Source organism: Neocloeon triangulifer, unplaced genomic scaffold (assembly GCF_031216515.1).
Source record: "Neocloeon triangulifer isolate White Clay Creek 2 clone unplaced genomic scaffold, ASM3121651v1 ptg000002l, whole genome shotgun sequence".
Lineage (NCBI taxonomy): Eukaryota > Metazoa > Arthropoda > Insecta > Ephemeroptera > Baetidae > Neocloeon > Neocloeon triangulifer.
In genome coordinates, this window is record NW_026775545.1 from 9,319,470 (window position 1) to 9,337,479 (window position 18,010).

At 37.7% G+C, this 18,010-nt stretch overlaps 1 protein-coding gene across 12 annotated transcripts in view; it reads left to right on the forward strand.

The window, feature by feature from the left end:
• The window catches only part of LOC132205142 (homeotic protein antennapedia-like), a 110,565-nt gene that overhangs the window by 70,375 nt on the left and 22,180 nt on the right, over window positions 1-18,010 (forward strand). Inside the window, exon 4 of one of the 12 annotated variants that reach the window (XM_059634039.1) lies at window positions 9,816-9,868. The exons of 10 other annotated variants lie outside the window; for them this stretch is intronic. The gene's annotated coding sequence lies outside the window, so the exon portion shown is untranslated. Of the gene's footprint in view, window positions 1-3,001; window positions 3,285-9,815; window positions 9,869-18,010 lie in introns of those variants that run through there. One more of the 12 variants, XM_059634029.1, reaches the window with a different exon arrangement.

Here is an 18,010-nt window from a genome sequence, read left to right on the forward strand (position 1 = left end):
AATGAGTTGAGAGCTGCGAAAGAAACTACCCTGCTGCCGGCCGATCGCAGCTCCCAGAGGGGTTGGAAATCGGCAATTCCTCTTCTTCGAAAGGGAGAAGCGTCCTCAAACTTTTAAACTCGGATTCATTCAAATCAAATGACACCCACAACTTACGCCGGGATTAAGTTTATTTTAGAAAAAAGATCCTGAGATTAAATTAATTATTTTGAAAATTTAATAAAAAAAACCTTAAGTTAAAACGTTAAATTAAAATTCGCTTGCGTTTCCAGGAAAGTTTTCATAAAAAATTTAAAAAAAAATTATCCAATCAAAATTTCCATGACTCCACTTTTTCAAATAAATATAAAAATAAGCTTTTCAGTATTTTCTAACTTTATTTAATGTTAATGCATAGCTCAAACAATGTCGTTAATATATTTGTTTCTAACTGAAAGCTAATGCAAAGGGTCATTTATCATGGCTTGGGGCATAAAAATACATTTAGCTCTGGCTGCTGTACGTCTGGACCGAAAAGTTAAAGTGGATATTACAACTTGTTTTTGGACCTTTTTATGCGCGCCGCGCGAATAAGATGTGATTCTAGGAGACTCTCTCGGAGTCCCGCCGCTTTCCTCCTCTGTCATCATTCTCTTTCTCCCTTATTACAAATATACATGCAGAGCAGAAAGAAAGAAAGACTTCTTGAATGCTTTACACACCGATCTTCCTAAAAAGAAAAAAGAGCGGGAGAGAGAGGAGGCAGCCAGTTGGGAAATGATTTACGGAGCTTCTTTATGGGTGAAAATGTCGTGAATTTATTTTTACTACTGCGTAATGCTTGCATGATGAATATACTCTTCCTTTCTTTCAGCGGCGAGCATAAAAAATCGTCGCCCATGCTTTTCGAGCGCGGGGAGAAAAGCAGCGAAAGTGAAAATAACACACACAGACTATACAAAATGCGGAGACAAGACGCTCTTGTGTGTAGCCCTCGCCGCCGGGCCAACAGCAAGAGTGCAGGAATTAGCTCCAGTTATGAATTGTAATCGGCCTCATGAATACCAAAAAATTTATTCTAGTATGGCCCAGCGAACTCTACTTTGAATTTTTGGCCGCAAAATATTTTGTTTATTTCCATATTTTACTTGTTCTTCTTTTGAGGGACGCAAATGACAAAAATGCTGCCAAAATTTTGTGCAGATTTATAGGCAAATTTATTCAACAGAGGAAAAAATATTTTTGCAATACCTCTCAAACAAAAGAAAAATTAAATTAGAGCATTCAAATTAAATTAAAATTTAAATTTTTTGTATTATTTATAAATATTTTAAATTTGTGTTTAAAACTTTATAGTTCCTGGGTTCATAATTTATTGCTTGGCTTAAATTTTTTGATCTCTGTACTCTGATAAAAAGTCAAATTGTACTCGTATAATATACGGATTTAATTACAGACTTACTCAAGATTAGAATCTCAATTACTTCTCTCGATGCTTTTTGGTATGGGCCAAAATTCTGCCACAGCGAAAATTGGCAATTGCTTTTCTTTTCTCATTTTAAATTGACTTTCTTGGTATCGCATAGAAGTTTAGTGAGAAGACCATGGAATCGGATTTTTTTATAATACCGAGATACGCTCGGCAGCAGCTAGTCCGTATGGCACCGCCAAATTATTGCAGCTGTGTATTATTTCTGTATGTTGTATTTAATAGGAAAACGCGTCGATTTCTTTCTTGCTCACGAAACTGTGGCCTGTAATTTAACAAGAGGTGAGCGCACAACTTTTTATCCGTTAATCATAATCATGGCCTTTGTTTTTAATACCAAGGAACACCTGTCAATTTATGATTAATGCGCCCTCGAAAATTAAGCAGCGTAAAGCCAGCAGACCGGCTGCGACCTCACTGAAAAAACAATTTCCGATGCAACTCGAAATGTACAAGGGTGTTTATTTTTTATACATTATTTTAGTTTTTATTCGGCGTGCAATTAAAAATCCAATTTATGAGAAACTGGAGTCGATAATAATTACTCGGTTCTTCTTCTCTTATATACAGAAGGTCACGTAATCGAGTTTTTTAATTGAACTCGGTGAAGGAGAAAAATTCTCTTTGAGTAGTGAGTGGGAATTTACCTGCGCGCCGTCGAATGGGATTATTCCAGCTTGAGGTGTGTGGGTTGAGCTGCCGCCGGAGATAGGTAGGGTGGATTTGGGGCTGCGATTTATTGACGTCTTCATTTGGTATTCAGCGAGCATTTGGCTTCAGATTGAGGGGCGAGTCAGCAACTGACATTCCGAATTTGCATCCAAATCGAGAAGACTTTATACGCGACGGAAGTTGCAAACATTCTGAGGGAAAGATGGCGGAAAACAAATTAGATTTGGGAAATTTGTTTTCGTTTGCTGAAAATAAAATCTTGCTGTCATCAAAGAATTTCAAAATTTTTCCTATTAACAAATTTCAATAGATTTCTATTTAAAGAAATTGTGAAATTTATTAAGATTAAAAAAAAAACGCAAATGCCTGATCAATTATTTTCTTAAAATAAAAATAAAAGAAATTGAAGACGCAAAAAATACAAAATAGTTATCTTTTTTTCAATAAATTTGAACGACTGATAGTGGAACCCAAAAACTTTATAGTTTTATTATAATTTTAAATAAAACGCTCATGAATTTTTAAAAAAAAAAGTCAAACGGTCGGTCGGCGCCTCAAAAGTCTCAAATTCCCTTGAGTGTCTCTTTTTTCTCTTAAAATAAGCAACATTTTGCCAGCTGTCGCGCATGTATATTTCCATCGGAAATTTCCAAACGTGCGGATGCCCCATTCAAAAGCATACACTGGCTAATTGCTCCTTGAAAGGATGTGGTGTGGTAATATATTAGCTGATGATGAGCAGAACAGCGGCGGCGGCGGTCTGGGCATGCCATGGCGGCGCGCGAGTGTGTGAGCGAGTGAGCCGTGCAGCTCAGGCGCAGTCTCACCAATTGCTCCTTTCCATCCATGGCTCCCCCATGCGCATCCAAATAGTGCGAGGCGGCTCGTGGCCTGTGCGGATGAAAGCATTCAGATCAGCACTCGCTGGCGACCGAGGCACATGGTGCACGTGCATTCTCCGCCGCCTTTGTCTTTCGTGCAGTGACGTCTTTTTCCGATCACCGGTCAGTGCAGCGCGCGGGTCATGTGCACTTTTCCACGCTCGTCCAAGTGCCACGAGAAAGCCCCCGGGGCCCGAGCTCACCCTGAATCGCGCACCTCGCCAGCATGGTGAAGAAGAAGCAGAAAATCCGCAGGTGTAGAGGTCAGTTTTTTATTGTGCTTCCTCATACCTTGACTGCATAACAGATTATAAACTGAAATGTTTATTTCTATTTTCTTTTTAAGACATATCAATTCTGTTTCTTATTATTGTGTAAATATTTTTAAAATTTGATAACAAATTTTTATTACATTTTAATATGCCGCTCTTTATCTGCATATTTTACATTTAAATATTTTATGTAGAGCTGTGATCTGCATATTTGAACACATGAAATTAATCTAAGAAGGCAAAATTAAAGTTTAATATTTGCATTTTTTTTTTCAAATTGTATTAGCGTCATTAAATAATTGAACATACTTGGTAAATTTAAACTTCAGATGAGGCTGACTTAAATATCGTAATCATATAAAATTACTCTATGAAAAATTAGCTAAATATTTAAATGCTCTAAGAAATAAATTCCTTGAACTGAATAAGAAATCTTATAACACTGAACTTAATTTGCGTTGCTGAATATACTTCAGTTAAAAATTATAAGTCAGCCAAATCACAAATATTAAAAATACTTGATAAAAACTAATAGCCATTATAACAACATTAATAAAAATTAAATCATAAAAACGCATAAATACTTTTTATCTCCGATCAATTTTGAAACTTTCTTTTAACCAATGTGATGATGAAAACAACCATAATATTGAAGAAATAATAGATAATTGAGTCACGCAAATTAAATAAACGCCAAGTTAAGCACTTAATGTGAATCAAATTTTACATATCTTTTGCGGTCATGGAGAATTCGTCTGCGATACGCCGCCTTCATGTTTATCAACAGTGCAGCTCAGTAACACACATTCAAACCGCATGCACACGTGATAAATAAAAGATGCGAGAGCATAGTACACAGTGTCAACGAGCGATATTAACTAACTGGAAATGAATTCCCCAAATGGGCATTTAAATTTGTCAGCCGCGACCAAAGTGGTGGCGCGTTTATAGCAAAACTCCCTCGTGGCCCGGCCGGTTTGCCTCCCGCAATTGATTGAGAATATCGCTCCTATGTGCAATCAATCCTTTTTTAAAGGTCCATCTTATCATCACACTCATTGTAATATAATTGATATAATTACATAATAAATTTTCTCAACGTTAATTATGTTCATTACATAAAATAGGCTTTCGTTTAGAGAACATGCAAAATATGCAGATCTTTTTGAAGTTACTTAATACTTTGTTATACTCCTCGATCATGCAGATTTATACAAACATACAATTTTTTTATATTGAAGAATTAGGTACTAGAAATGTAAATTTTTTTAACGATTTAAGCAAAAAATTAAAAATATCTATAAATTTAATTTAACTATTTTATGTAAAAAGTAAAATAATACTGCAGAGAATTTAAATATTAAAGTAAAATAAAAATAATAGTTAATTTTGTTATCATTTTATTTATTAATTTCAAACTTCATTTGTTTCCATATTCAATGAAAATCTTTTACCAAAATTTTGAGCAAGCCGCTGATTGGTGCGATCGCGAGAGCCGTCAGGCCGAGCGATATATTTCATTTATACAATTGTACACAATTGCGAGAGCGCAAGGATGCACCGACTTCCTCTTTCGGTCGGTGCCTCCGCCTTTCCTGTCGATTGTTTTCCAGAGTCGAAACTTTCGGGTCCCTACTTTTCTCTGTCGGTCTCGCCGGGCAGCAGTTGCAACCCCATTTATCGCCCCCGGCCGAGCACGCCCGCTCGGCAGGCCTGTCAAGCGGGTTGCAGATATTATTGACATTCTGTCGCAAGCTTGCGGTTATCACGACACAGGCAAATGAACACCGACGCGCCTGCCAGGCGTTATTATACACGGCCAGAAATTCGAAACTCAAACGCGGGCCGATCGATTTGGAATTCTCGACCCTCGTCAACCAAGGGGTGCAAAATTATTATGTGGATCCTCAACAGAAGCAACAGAAAAAAAATAATAGCGTTTAAAAGGTCATTTGTATTTATTTTATTAATTTTTTTTTTAACATTTCATAAAGAAAATCAGGATATTTTAGATTATAGAAGGTTGCATTGATTTAAATTCCATTAAATTTTAAACATAATTTTGAAATAGAAACGGAAGCGGGGCCAGTTCGGAATAATTGAGACGACGGTTTGGAGGCCGTGATTGGCAAGGGAGGCAGTCTATTATCTAGTATGCCTTAGCTGTTGCTGATTGGTGCGATAATAATCGAGCCATTTGTCATTGTCACACATTACAATGCTGCTGGCTGGCTGAGCGAGTGTGGAAAGAGCGGCGGCCAGCCAAAGCAACACGCTGCTGCTCTGCTGCTGCATTTATTTGTAATCCAGCCTGTTTTTATTATTCAAATCGCATTGCAAATTAATTGTTGACGTCTGTTGCTCCTAATTCCAGCAATTACCATTCCACGTGTGTGCCAAAACACGTTCAACATTTCTAAAAGAGTACACCGTGTACTCTCTATATAGAGTCATACTCGTTGGGAAAATTTCCAGCTTGCGCTATTTTTAATCGGCAGTAAATTATACGAACAGCTCTCATGCATAAATGTAAAAATGACATATTTTCTACTGGCGTAATTCCGGCAAAGCTTAGGTAATCTCGCGCGCAATATTAGATTTGAAAAACTCTCCTCTCTTTTCCGACGAAACGGCGTTTGCCATGCAGTTACATGGTGCATGAAACGCCGCAAGTGAATTTTCATCCCCCCGGCGCGTCGTGGGGCCCCAGGCTGTTGAAATAAAAATTATGAAGAAAATATTTATGCACGATTAAACCAGAAAAGCGTCTCTCTTCCTCAAAAGTGAGCCCAGGAGCTCATCCGCGAGCAGGGAGAGATACACGCTGCACATTTTCGAATTTGATGCATCATCCACCCCCGCTGCTTCGCACCCCTGACTGCAAAGGATCAAGCAGCGGCACCCCTTGCTTGCATTCGTCCCAGCCCCCTGCAATGGCGCTCCGCTTGTCGAAGGATTTTGAGTGACGGCAGCTTAATTGCGTCGCTTCTATAACGGCGAGGGAAATCCTCACCATTTTCCTGCTGGGGTCTGATGCTCTCAGACACTAGACAGCGGAACTGGCAAAAAGAAACCGAGACTCATGACATTTTCGGGGAGAACCCTCTTTTCGTTCAAGGGCCCTTTGTTTATTCAAATGCACATGACCATACATTTCCATGTCATTTTGAAACATCATGAAATTTTAAAGTAGTTTTGGCTAATTTTCATTTGATCTTTTTGACCTTCTCTAATTAATAATAATTTTAAATATTGACATGCAGGCCAAACACCAGAACATAAATGTAAAAACGGTTGCCTATCCTTTGATAAGAAACAGTGGAAATTCCCCAGATTTTAAAAGTTATGCAACCGGCACGGCACGTTTGTCGCAAGGGTTGCAACCCTCTCCACTTTATTATCATTTAGATGACACGAAAAACATCTCCCAAATAGTTTTATCTGTCTCATTGTCAGTCAGCCCATCAGCATACAAATAAAATTCAAATTAGCCAAATTGAATTCGAACACGCCCCGGGTACACGAGAGCAGCAATTGCATAATATCGATCTCATTAGGCTGAATTCGGCCGGGTTGCCATGACGAATATCGCGAGTGAATGGCGGAAAAGCAGCTCATCGATCTTACGTCGGGGCATGTTGCACTGGAGTGACAGCTCCGAGGCCTGCCTCGTTTTCTTCCCTTCCCAGTGGAAGAACAGAAGAGCTTCTCTCTTCTCTCTGTGTGCTCCGCTCTTCCAACTTCCTTTTAGCTCCGGCTGTCTCCGCCGCCGTTTGATAACTCTGGCGCGAGAGAGTGCAATCAGAATAAAAATCAATTAAGTGCTTTGCCCTCAAATGGAACGAAGAGCGAGTGGGAAACGTTCGAGCTGCGGAAGTATCTTCCTATATAGTTTTGAGTGTAACCGATGTAAAAATACATAGCATAGATCTTATTGTTAAATAAAAATATTACTTCCACTTGTAACTTTTTCTGAAAATTATAAAGCTAAAAAATTTTGCAATACTATTAAAAGCAAATTTATTTTTATGATAATATATATTATGTTAGAACTTTATGTAATTATATTTATTTTTATTTTATTTTTTTCTATAAATATTTAAAATAATTGATTAATATATATACTCCATTTTTCTATATAGTTATTGTTAACTTAGAAATATTTATTCTCTAAATTAAAAAAAATATTATTTAGTATATATATATTTTATAACATCTATGAAATTCTTCAATGACTTTATCATTAATTGAACCTCATAGAATGTAGGCAAAGTGTTGAATAGTTTGAATATTGAATTTGATTTGATTATCATAATGTATTGTATTACTTTAAAAATAAACAATGCATGATGTTGATTTTCCATTATGCCATGATCTACAAAAGTCTAACATTTTCCCCAAAAATACTCATGTTTATTTCTCTCCATTTTTAAATATATTTATTAAGCAAGCAAACTTTTAATTATAGAGTCCAATTACTACAAATTTATTAGCTTCATTTTAATTAAAAAAATTTCTTTATCATCATTGATACTTATGCAATTAGTTTGAAAGTGTCATACTTATCAACTTGTACAATTTAGCTCTCTATAATTAGGCTCATATTTTTTTCCGGCACGCTTACACCCCTATCAGAGAGGTGTCACAAACAAAATATCAGCCGGCGTGGATCTGGCATTGGGACTGTCTCGTCATTTTGATTTAAGCATCTGGCCATTCGAACAGTTTCCACCCAGCACCGCGCGCAGCCATATTGCTTTATGAGCTATTTTTATTTGACGCCTGCGAGCCGAAAGAGAGCTGCTGCTGCTCTCGCGCTTTCCTCTCACTTAAATAATTCTGGGCCCTGCTCTCTCTGGTAATTTATTGGAGCCGCCGCGAGAGATAGATAGACAGACACACCGAATATCTTCTTCAGCTGGCTGACGTGCAGTGCCAAAGTGTGATGACAGATGCACCAGCAGCCCTAGCTCTCGTCCGGGCAAAAAGCGGCGGCGCAAATAATACTACAAACGCTAACAACTGCGCTTCCCAACACTGGCAGTGGCAGCAGTGGCGGCGACTGTCTCGTCGCTGCTTTTAATTGGAGCTCGGCCTGTCACATAAAGTTGACACACTCAACTTGGTGGCGCAGAGCAGAGGAACTGCTCGCAGTTTCAAATTGTTGCAATCCCGCAGAGTTATTTCTTGGCAGGAAAGTTTTTTTTTCTCATAATTTTGCAATTCTGCTAAAAGGTTTTCAAACCTCTGTCTCTAAATTTCAAAAATTCTGCTGCAATTCTTTGAAAACTTCTTCGGTTATATTTAAATTTCTGTCAAGCAAAGCCGTTTTTGTTATAAAAGTTCTCTTGTTTTATTTCAAAACGCTAAACAATTATTTAAATGCCAGTTTAAATTTAAGATTTAAGTTTCACCTCACGTTGAATTCCCTTTTAGCAAAGAGATTTAATCCAGCCATTTTTATTGCAACACACATGAAAAACAAACCCTAAAATTTATCTTGTTTGTAAAAGTATTCAAATAAAATTAACGTCATTGAAAAAAATTGCTTTTAAAATTATAGTAGACCATTAAATAATTAATTATAAACTTCACTCTATTTAAATATAAAAAGATTTTGATATTATCGCATATTTATTTTACATTAAAGGTAAAGAATAATAATAATTTTATGAGATATCCTGCCTATATCATGGCTAAAAATACGCTTCCTGTTTTATAACAAGACTGACTTCCTTAGGTATTCATATTGCAAATTTTTACCCGTCTCTGGTCCCAGTCAGTATTACTCCTCTCCTTCTTGAGCATACTGTATAATTGCACGATGTGGGGTTAATAAAAAGCAGCTGGTGCAAAAATTCGCGGAAAACGCAAATGAAGTGGCGTTGCTTGCGACAGCAGTGAGTGGAAAACGCGCCTCGCCTCAGAACAATGGTGCTTATTTAGCTGCAAGTGCGGCGTTGCTTTAGCAATTTTTCTCTTTCTTCTTCTCCTCCCTGCATTAGCTGTTTATGATTAGAACAATACTCGAGAGAGAAAGACTGTACTATAATTCTCACTCCTCGCAGTCGGCAATTACAATAATTACTTCATAAAGCGCCCATTATATCCGAACAAATTTTGACACAGCGCGTCGAAGCGGTGATAATCATAAACAACCATCTCTCGTCCTAAATAATAGGCTTATTTGTAAAATAGTAATTTAAAAATTGAACCAACTGTGAATTAACAAAGTTCGCAGTTTTGAATTTGGCCAAAATATAATTGTTGCTTAGGGGTTTTGTATGTTATTTTTTGTTTTGGCCGATGGGCCAGACACAACACCAGACGCTTGTAATTGCTGCTTATTACAAGAGCAGGAAATACTTGGTTGCCAAAAGCACACTACTTGGCGCGCCATTTAAATTCTGAGCATGCGCATGAGAGACGCTCTTAATGATAATCACAATGATGCGCGCACCGTCCTTATAATTTGCACGCAGCTACTGTATGTGTACTAACCATGATCTTTATATGTTTCAGGTGAGTGGTCTCAAGAAAATTCCAAATTTGCTTCCATGCTTTAGCTGCAACACGTGAGTAGTTTTTAAAACACGCTGCGGGATAAGAAAACACTAAAAATTTGTGTCGCGAGGAAGCAGGAAACCAGCTGATAATTAAATTATTTTTCTTGCACGAAATCCGAGTTTACTGAATGAAGACATTCATTTTTTCCCTTCGGGGTTTGTTCCCTGCGCTTAATGAAATTCTCATGACATCGGGTCATTAGCGGGAACAATAAAGATAAAGCGGCCGACGCCATTTGATGCCTGATGGCCACGCGAAGGAGTCGTAATTCCGAATCCAGCACGTTCGCCGCTCGGCCGGCCCGTGTGATTAATTTGGAGCCTGGCTAATGATCATCATCACGACGATCTGGTTACATTTACACACACGCCTGATAATCTACCTGTTGTGTATTTATTATGTGCGGAGGAGAATTATTATTCGCTGCTTTGGGTCAAGTGGCGCGAGCACGCGGTGATAAATTATCATTTTATGTCTCCATTCACGCTATCTCGTGTTCATCGCCGCCGCAAGATTCGAATTTGAACCACATAAGAGCCGCAAATGCAAAATTAATGACAAACTCTATGTCTTGCACAGAGAAATTGAAAAGCTAAAATATTAAAGCAATGAATATTTGCAAGAATAAGTTATATATAATAGTCTAAAACGCTCAGCCTTAGTTATTTATTAAAATTAAATTAATTGTTGTGAAACTGTAATATTAAAGTAAAATTAATTTAGAAATTTATATTACTGATTCACTGATATTGTACATTGTTCGAGGAAAAGTTCGAAGGGGCTAACGAAGAATTATTTTCGTGGACTTTTCCATTATAGGAAAAAGCCCAGATAATTTATTTATCTTAATTCAATTTTCACAAACTTTTCTTGTCAATTCCAATATATATTTCATCAGTTCCAATAGCAGCAACTTTTTCTTTGGCAAAGAAATCAAAACAATTTTCGCCTCGGCCATCTCGGAAACAAATGAAAAAAGTTAGTTCTTTGTTCGTCTCCAGCTGCTTTTCCTTTTGAGCTCGAATGCAGTCTTGTTATAACAAATGTGGTGCAGAATTGAGAAAGCGGGAAAATCCACCTGTTAGAGATGATATCGCGGGATTCTTTATGTCCTAATAAAATCTAGCAAGTGGCTCTTAAACTGCAATAAAATAGAGCTTTTGAGGCCATTTATTTGAATTGCCATTTAGCGGGGTCGTAAAATTCACAGCAGCGCCCGCCCTGCTCTCTATATTACTGCCGCGCTACAACCACAACACACTCTCGCACTGAGAGAGCAGGCAAAGTGGCGGCGTAAAATTATTATGAATGAGCGACGAATCTGCAAGCTTTTATATAAACAAATATATGCCCACTCGGAAAACAGCATGCTCAATTTGCTTGGGCAAAAAACATCTGAGCTGCAAGAGAGTTTGTTGATCTTTTCGCAGGAGAGAGAAAAGGGAGCAAAAAGAAAATGAAATAAATGCATGTGGATATATCGCCACGAGACTCATAACACGCGCCATTATTACGTTTTAAAACAATATCATCTCCCGCACGAACACAGAGAGGCAGCAGTCAGCAGCAGGCCATGAATTATAAATCTCGTAAAGGGCTCGAGGGCGCCGCCGCGCTCTCTCAGCTTCTAAAACATTCCATTCTCCGGTAAAAAAAAAAAACTGAAAAATTGTTAAATGCCCTTAATAATAAAACTGGAATTATGTCAGTTGAAATTGATTAATTTCAAAAGTAATTGCAGTCAATTTTTATAGGCTGAAAATATTTTTATTCTTCAATCAAATCTGATTTTTTTTTAACATTTACCACATAATTTATTATTATTTTGAAATTGTTTGAAATTTTCTTTTATCACTTTGGGAAAAAAATAGGTGAATTTATTTGACTCCGTGATAAATTGGAAAAAAGACCAGCAGCAATTTTGGCTTCTATTGAGTATATCAAAGTGAGTCCAAGCCAGTAAATTATTCAAATTTTCGAATCAAATCATTACAGGGTAATTTGTATTGCGTGCAGCTCTCTGTACCTAGGGCTGAATTATTTTTTTGCCCTCAAATTGGTCCCTTCGTCTCTCGATCTATTTTCCCAAAATTGAGCAGACAATTTATTCAAGAACGGCTTTTCAATTTATGCTAATATCCATACGTAAGCGCTCTATAATATTAATATTAAAAAAATATACATCTCCCATTACCAGGGCAGCTACCGTGAATTTCGCCCATATTTTGTGGCTAATTAACCTCGAATTTAGCATTCGAATTTTTTCCACGAGCTTTAACACGCTCTGCAGAATTTCTCTTTCGCCAAAAATCTCCGCGCGACGTCGCACATGAATTATTTAAGAGACGTTTTCGAGACGCGCGGCAGGAAGAGGCCATAAAAATCTTGTTTAAAAAACTGCACAACTTATATTTAATTGCACACACCGCAAAGTATCTTAAAATGCATGTTACGCCCTGGCATTAAATTATTTTGTAAATTACGTGCTAACGTTGTGAAAACGAGTAATTTCCTAATTAAATTACAAGCAGGCTTTTCAAAATGCAAGATAACAATAATGCACCGGGCGATTTCGACAACAATTAATCCACCTAATGAATTTAATGTTAATTATGATCAAAGGGAAGCGCGATTAGCCGCTGATAAAACGAGAGATTTACACATGCCGAACATGTTTCATTTTTTAATTAATATTCAAATGAAGTCGAAACGGCGTGACGGACAATTTTACAATTTCATACACACACGTCACACAAGTAATAACGTCATATCTAGATTTTTAAAATTTCCACTCTGTCGAGCGCGCTCTATTGATGTGCACATATTAATAGAGTTAATTTATTCAAGGTGGAGTAGAACGAGCGAGGACGGCATTGGCTTCATTTAGGGTGATGCCTGATTGCGTTCAGGGGCGTCAGATGGAATGAAAGAGAGCGGCATGATGACTAGCTCGTTCCGAACGCGCTCATTGTTCGCCGCAATATGGCAGTTTTCGATTCAATATATAAACGGCTGCGCCCATCTATACTCTCAGAGCTCATCAGCACCAAATAAGGGTGCCTCTATTAAGAGCATGCATATGCATGACGAACGAGATCGACCACCCCTTTCCTGCTAGCTGCACGTTTTAAATTGTATCTCGCGCCAAATTAATGAGAAAGAGAGGTTCCGAGATGATAATAAATGCGACTCTATGAAATACACCCTGTGTTTCATATTAAAAGCAGGGGAGAGTTGCTGCGGGGAGTTTAACAGCGGGCAAATAAATTCGTTATGACCACTCATTTACGCCTCTTAATTTAATAAATTCATACTCTAGGTGCTTCTAAAAAGTGTATAATTAATTAATTGTAACATAAGAGCAGTCTATTTTCAATGTGTTAAAAGCAAATATTTTATACTTTATTTCTTCTACGCGCAGATGAACATTCTTATATTTCACTAATGAAAGAAAATTATTTGAATTTTGAATTTTTACAGAAGCTTTTAGCTATAGCTCATTGCGCTATTAGTATAACTTTGATAAGCGCTCAAATTTAATTGTTTTCTGATAAAGAAGATTATTTAATATTTTATTTCTTCAAAATTTAAAATTAACTTTAATATATTGAAACCAAAAAAAATTAAAATTAATTTAGCAAATAAATGAATTTATAAATTTTTATATGTTATATTAATAATTTTTGAACTTAAAAATATCATTTAATGCAACGTTAAACATAAAACCAAGAAAATTATATTATTAAAAAAAAAATGTTACTTATTGGAATTTGAAACCATTCTTGCATGCTCTTTGACCTGCTTTCTGCTCTTCTTTTCCCTTAAATATTTTACCTCTCAGCAGGTCAAACGGCCGAGAGCATATTTCAACCTGAAAAGTTTTCACTTTTTAGTGACTCAATTGTTTGTTCCTTGTGTCATTGTGTTTGACTTTACGTTTTACGTCAGAGATTTCTCCAACTGCTGCTTATGAAAAAAGTCAGGTCTCAAGTGCTTCTCGGGCGCTTCTTCTATAAAAAACACAATTGGTCACGCTCGCTCTCTCTCTCTCGTCATCCCCTATTTTCAGTCCATACTCAGGTCGGTGAACTCGCAGGGACGAAACTTTTGCCGCTGCATTATATTTCCCAGTGGCAGCGAACGTTTTCCCCGGTGGACGCCAAAGTGGCTGTGACTTTTCATCCGCGTGCTGTGTGTGTATAAATTTAATTAGTGCGAGACGCAGGGCGGCCATATTTTTTTGCCCCGGCGTCGACGACGCGTTGTAATCTGTCTAATGCATTTGGCCTAGTATAAAACGAACAGAGACGCCAAAACAAAAGACAAAGGCAGACTCCGTGCAAGTGACACTTTATTACGGGGGTGGCTCCTAACTCTGCACCCACGTAAATAAATTTCCTACTGCGCAGACCCAACTTTCAATTAAAACCACGTATGCGGAATTAATTCGACGACGATCGAGCTACAAGGGCTGCTGATTTATCGGCCGATTCTTTCGCTCCGCAGCAGTTTGCTAAACAACACAAAGAAATATATCCCTCTCGGATGGCTGCAGGGGCGTCGGAAAAATGGCTCTTAAAGGGTGCTCGCCACCCATGAAAGAAAACTAACCGAAAGCCGGACCCTAAGTATTCTGTAAGTGCTCCTTGACGAAATCCCTAATGATTTATTTCCAAACGGGGAATTTCCAAAAATGCACAGAATTTTATTTGTGTTGTTTCTCAAGAGAGAAATTTCAATCCAGTGTGTGTTGACTTTGATTTACGGAGATTAATTGATTAAACGGCTTTGCGTCGGCGAACTGGATCATGGTGCTGTGCGGCATATGCCAAGAATTTTGTCTCTGCGAAAAACAAACAAACAGCGAAGAGAGCAGAAAGGCAATAAAACAAAACCTCGTCTCGAGAGAGAAGAGCCCAAGAGAAAAGTAATTGTGCGCGAGCGGCGGCAGACAAATTTATATTGACAGGGCGCGTTATTCACGCAGGGTGGATTCAATTGGCCTAGTTTTTCGACTTATTTTTCCCTTTGGAAAATATTGCCAATTGTTTGCCCGCCGACGTGACTTTTTGTTTTCGTCGTCTGGCTAAAAGAATTGATGGGGCTTAAAAAAATATACACGGTGACTAAAGACGATATTTATTTGGATCAAGCTCTCAAGTCTTTAACAATTGTTAAATAAAATGAATAAAATTCTATTTAAAAAAATCTTTGGCTCATTTGGTACATTTTCTCTATCTCAAATGTAGCCGCTCTATTCCTCCCTCTCCGAAAATTTCAGGGGCGCTTCTGGTTAGTTTCATCTTATCTCGACTGACCATAATTCTGCTGTATATATTTTTGAGAAACTGCAGCACTTTCATTCAACCGTGCAGAGAGAAAGGCCGGCAAGATAAACATAAATAAAAAGCCCCTTTTCCTTTTCGTAGGGCGGAAAAGAATCGCGCGCGCCACTCGGAATAGAGCAAATTGGAAACAGACGAGGAAAAAATGGATTTTGTTAGAGCAAAGCTAGAGGGGCCGATCATCATTCCGCCGTTAATTTTTTTGCACCCCTTCTAATTTCTCACCTATGTACCTCGACAAAGGCGATCGAGTTTGCATTTGGAGCGAGAGAGGAAACGAGATACGAATTCAATTTGAACGTCCCGCTCTGTTGGGAAATATTTTCGATAAAAAACTCGCCATTGAGAAAAATGCAGCCATGGTGCGAGGGTCTCGCTGTTTGATAAAAGAGACTGACTGACTGGGGGTGTGCTTGGGAAGAATTATGCGACTGCCGCCTGTCAGGGGGACAGAGAGCAGCCTGAATTCAAGGGGTGGTATTCAGATGATGAGCATCATTTTTTAAACTAGCTCATTGTGCTGAACGCGTATCGGATGAAATTTCTATTCGAATCGTATCAGTCGACGGACGACCTTTGCCGGTGGTGTATGCAGGACGAGTTGCGTGCTGCGCACAGTCCAAACGCCCATACAGTGCGGCAGATGCATCATCCATGCACAGTTGACCTGCAACTGGAAACACAGACTCCAGTTGTTCTAAATCTACACTGGGAGTTGCATTTGAATTATTAGAGGACAGGGATTGTTTGGATAAAATGGAACCGTTTCAAAAGGTGAGATTTTTAACAACTATTATTGGTTCAGTTATATAAAAAAAAGTTAATTATGTAAAATTTATGTGCATTAAAACAACAGTCTATTATATAATGTCTCATAATTTAGGCAAAATATTTTTTTTTAATTTTTTTTATATTTATATAATTGTTATTTTTAAGCATTTTATTTATTAAAATATTAATGAAAAAATTCAAATACTTTTACAACTTTTTAAATTGTTATTTTTTTTTAAATACCGTTCTCGTAAAGAAAATAAGAATCTGCAGCACATTTTAACTTTAACAAATGATTAAAAATATTCTTCGTGATTTAGAATCATTTGGAGGAAATGTATATTTTTTTTATTCTTATAATAAATATATTGAATTATATAAACTAAAACTTCTTGGAAGGAAATTTAAATGCAAATATCCGATGAATGCAACCCTGCTTCACAAAAAGTTGTACGTCAAATTTAAAAACTAGTGGCGAAGTTGGGGAGCGCCATCAAAATCAACTTCCGGTCCGGTTGCGGAAACCGGCCTGGGGACCAAAGCCGGCGAAACGCCCCTCCGCGTCTCTGCGTATTATTTCAGTCGGTCGCAATCTCCCTTCATTTCCAGCTGTCAAATTATTTGAACAAAACACGGCGCACGAAAATTCAGAGATTGCTTTTTCCACTTTTCCGCTCACTGCGCGACTCGGAATTTTCCCTCTGTATGTATGTGTCTCTGGTCTGTCCCCGGCTGGAAAAATATAAAATATGGGCTCCGCTCACCCCATATTCATATTTGCGTCGAAATTCTCTCGTCGAGTGTGATTTTTTCCACCGACGCAAAAAGCAGCGCGGCGCGGCAGCAGCTTTGCAAAAGCGAGTGTTGGGGTTGAACAGAGCTGGATGTACGTTTGTACGTAGAGTAGGTAATGCATATATAAATATCGCGGGCACTGCGAGAGCTCTGTTGCGATGACAGACCGTGTTTTAGCTGCACATATAGAGCAGTACTACTCGCTTGCTGGCTACAAACGTTGTATATTTATCTGCATGCTACTCACAGTAAAACGCGCGACGGCCGACCAACAGAAAGTCATGATTGTGAAATTTGCAGCTAGTATGCATAGCGACAACAACGGCACTGCTAACTATATAAGAGGGCATAATATCGCAGCACTCGAAGAGCCAATCCTGGCGCCACAGCGAACAGAAAACAAGACCGCTCATTTCTATAATTATATTGCCCTGGTTGCCACGCAAAAGTGCGCTCTGGGATGAGCCAAAAATTTAAATTTCAAACTGGCAATCTAGAAATTAAAATATCACAATATTTTTCAATTTAAAAATATGAATGGTGGAATTAAAAAAAAAATATATATAATAATAACATAAATAGATTAGCAATTTTGCTAATAAATAAAATAAATTCAATTTGAAGGGAAAAAGTGACCGTTTTATGCATTAGTAGAAATTTCTGTTTGCATAGTATTCAATAAAAAAATTATATAAATACAAATTCCACCTTATTTTTTTTTTTTTTTTTTTTTTTTTTTTTAGGAAGCCCCCTTTTTATAAAATAATTTTGAGGTCAAAATAATCTAACTTTACCAAAAATATAACAGTTAAAAAACTTAATTGTAAATTTTAAATCGAAATAAAATTAGTTTTATCTTTTTAAAAACAAAAAAGTTTCCACCGAGTCAGAAAACAACTCCCCTTTCCTCTCAAGATTTTTATCCCTCTTGTGTGCTGTTTGAGAGACGGGGCTGGTCCGGTGCTCCATCGCATCTTTTAATTGAAATAATTTCATTCCACGCTGAAATATCTGCTGACTGTCGCAACTTTTTAATTGGATAAAAAGACGCACGCTCGCAACCCAGCCTGCTCGTCCTTTCGCTCTTTCTCTCTCTCGCACACAATTTCTGCGCCGCTGCTCTGCTGCTGCTTGGCAAAAGGGTTATATTCTAAATGAAATTCAAACACACATTTTGACGACATAATAAATTAAAACGCCACTGCTCGGCGCTTTTTATCCAACACACATCACAGCAGC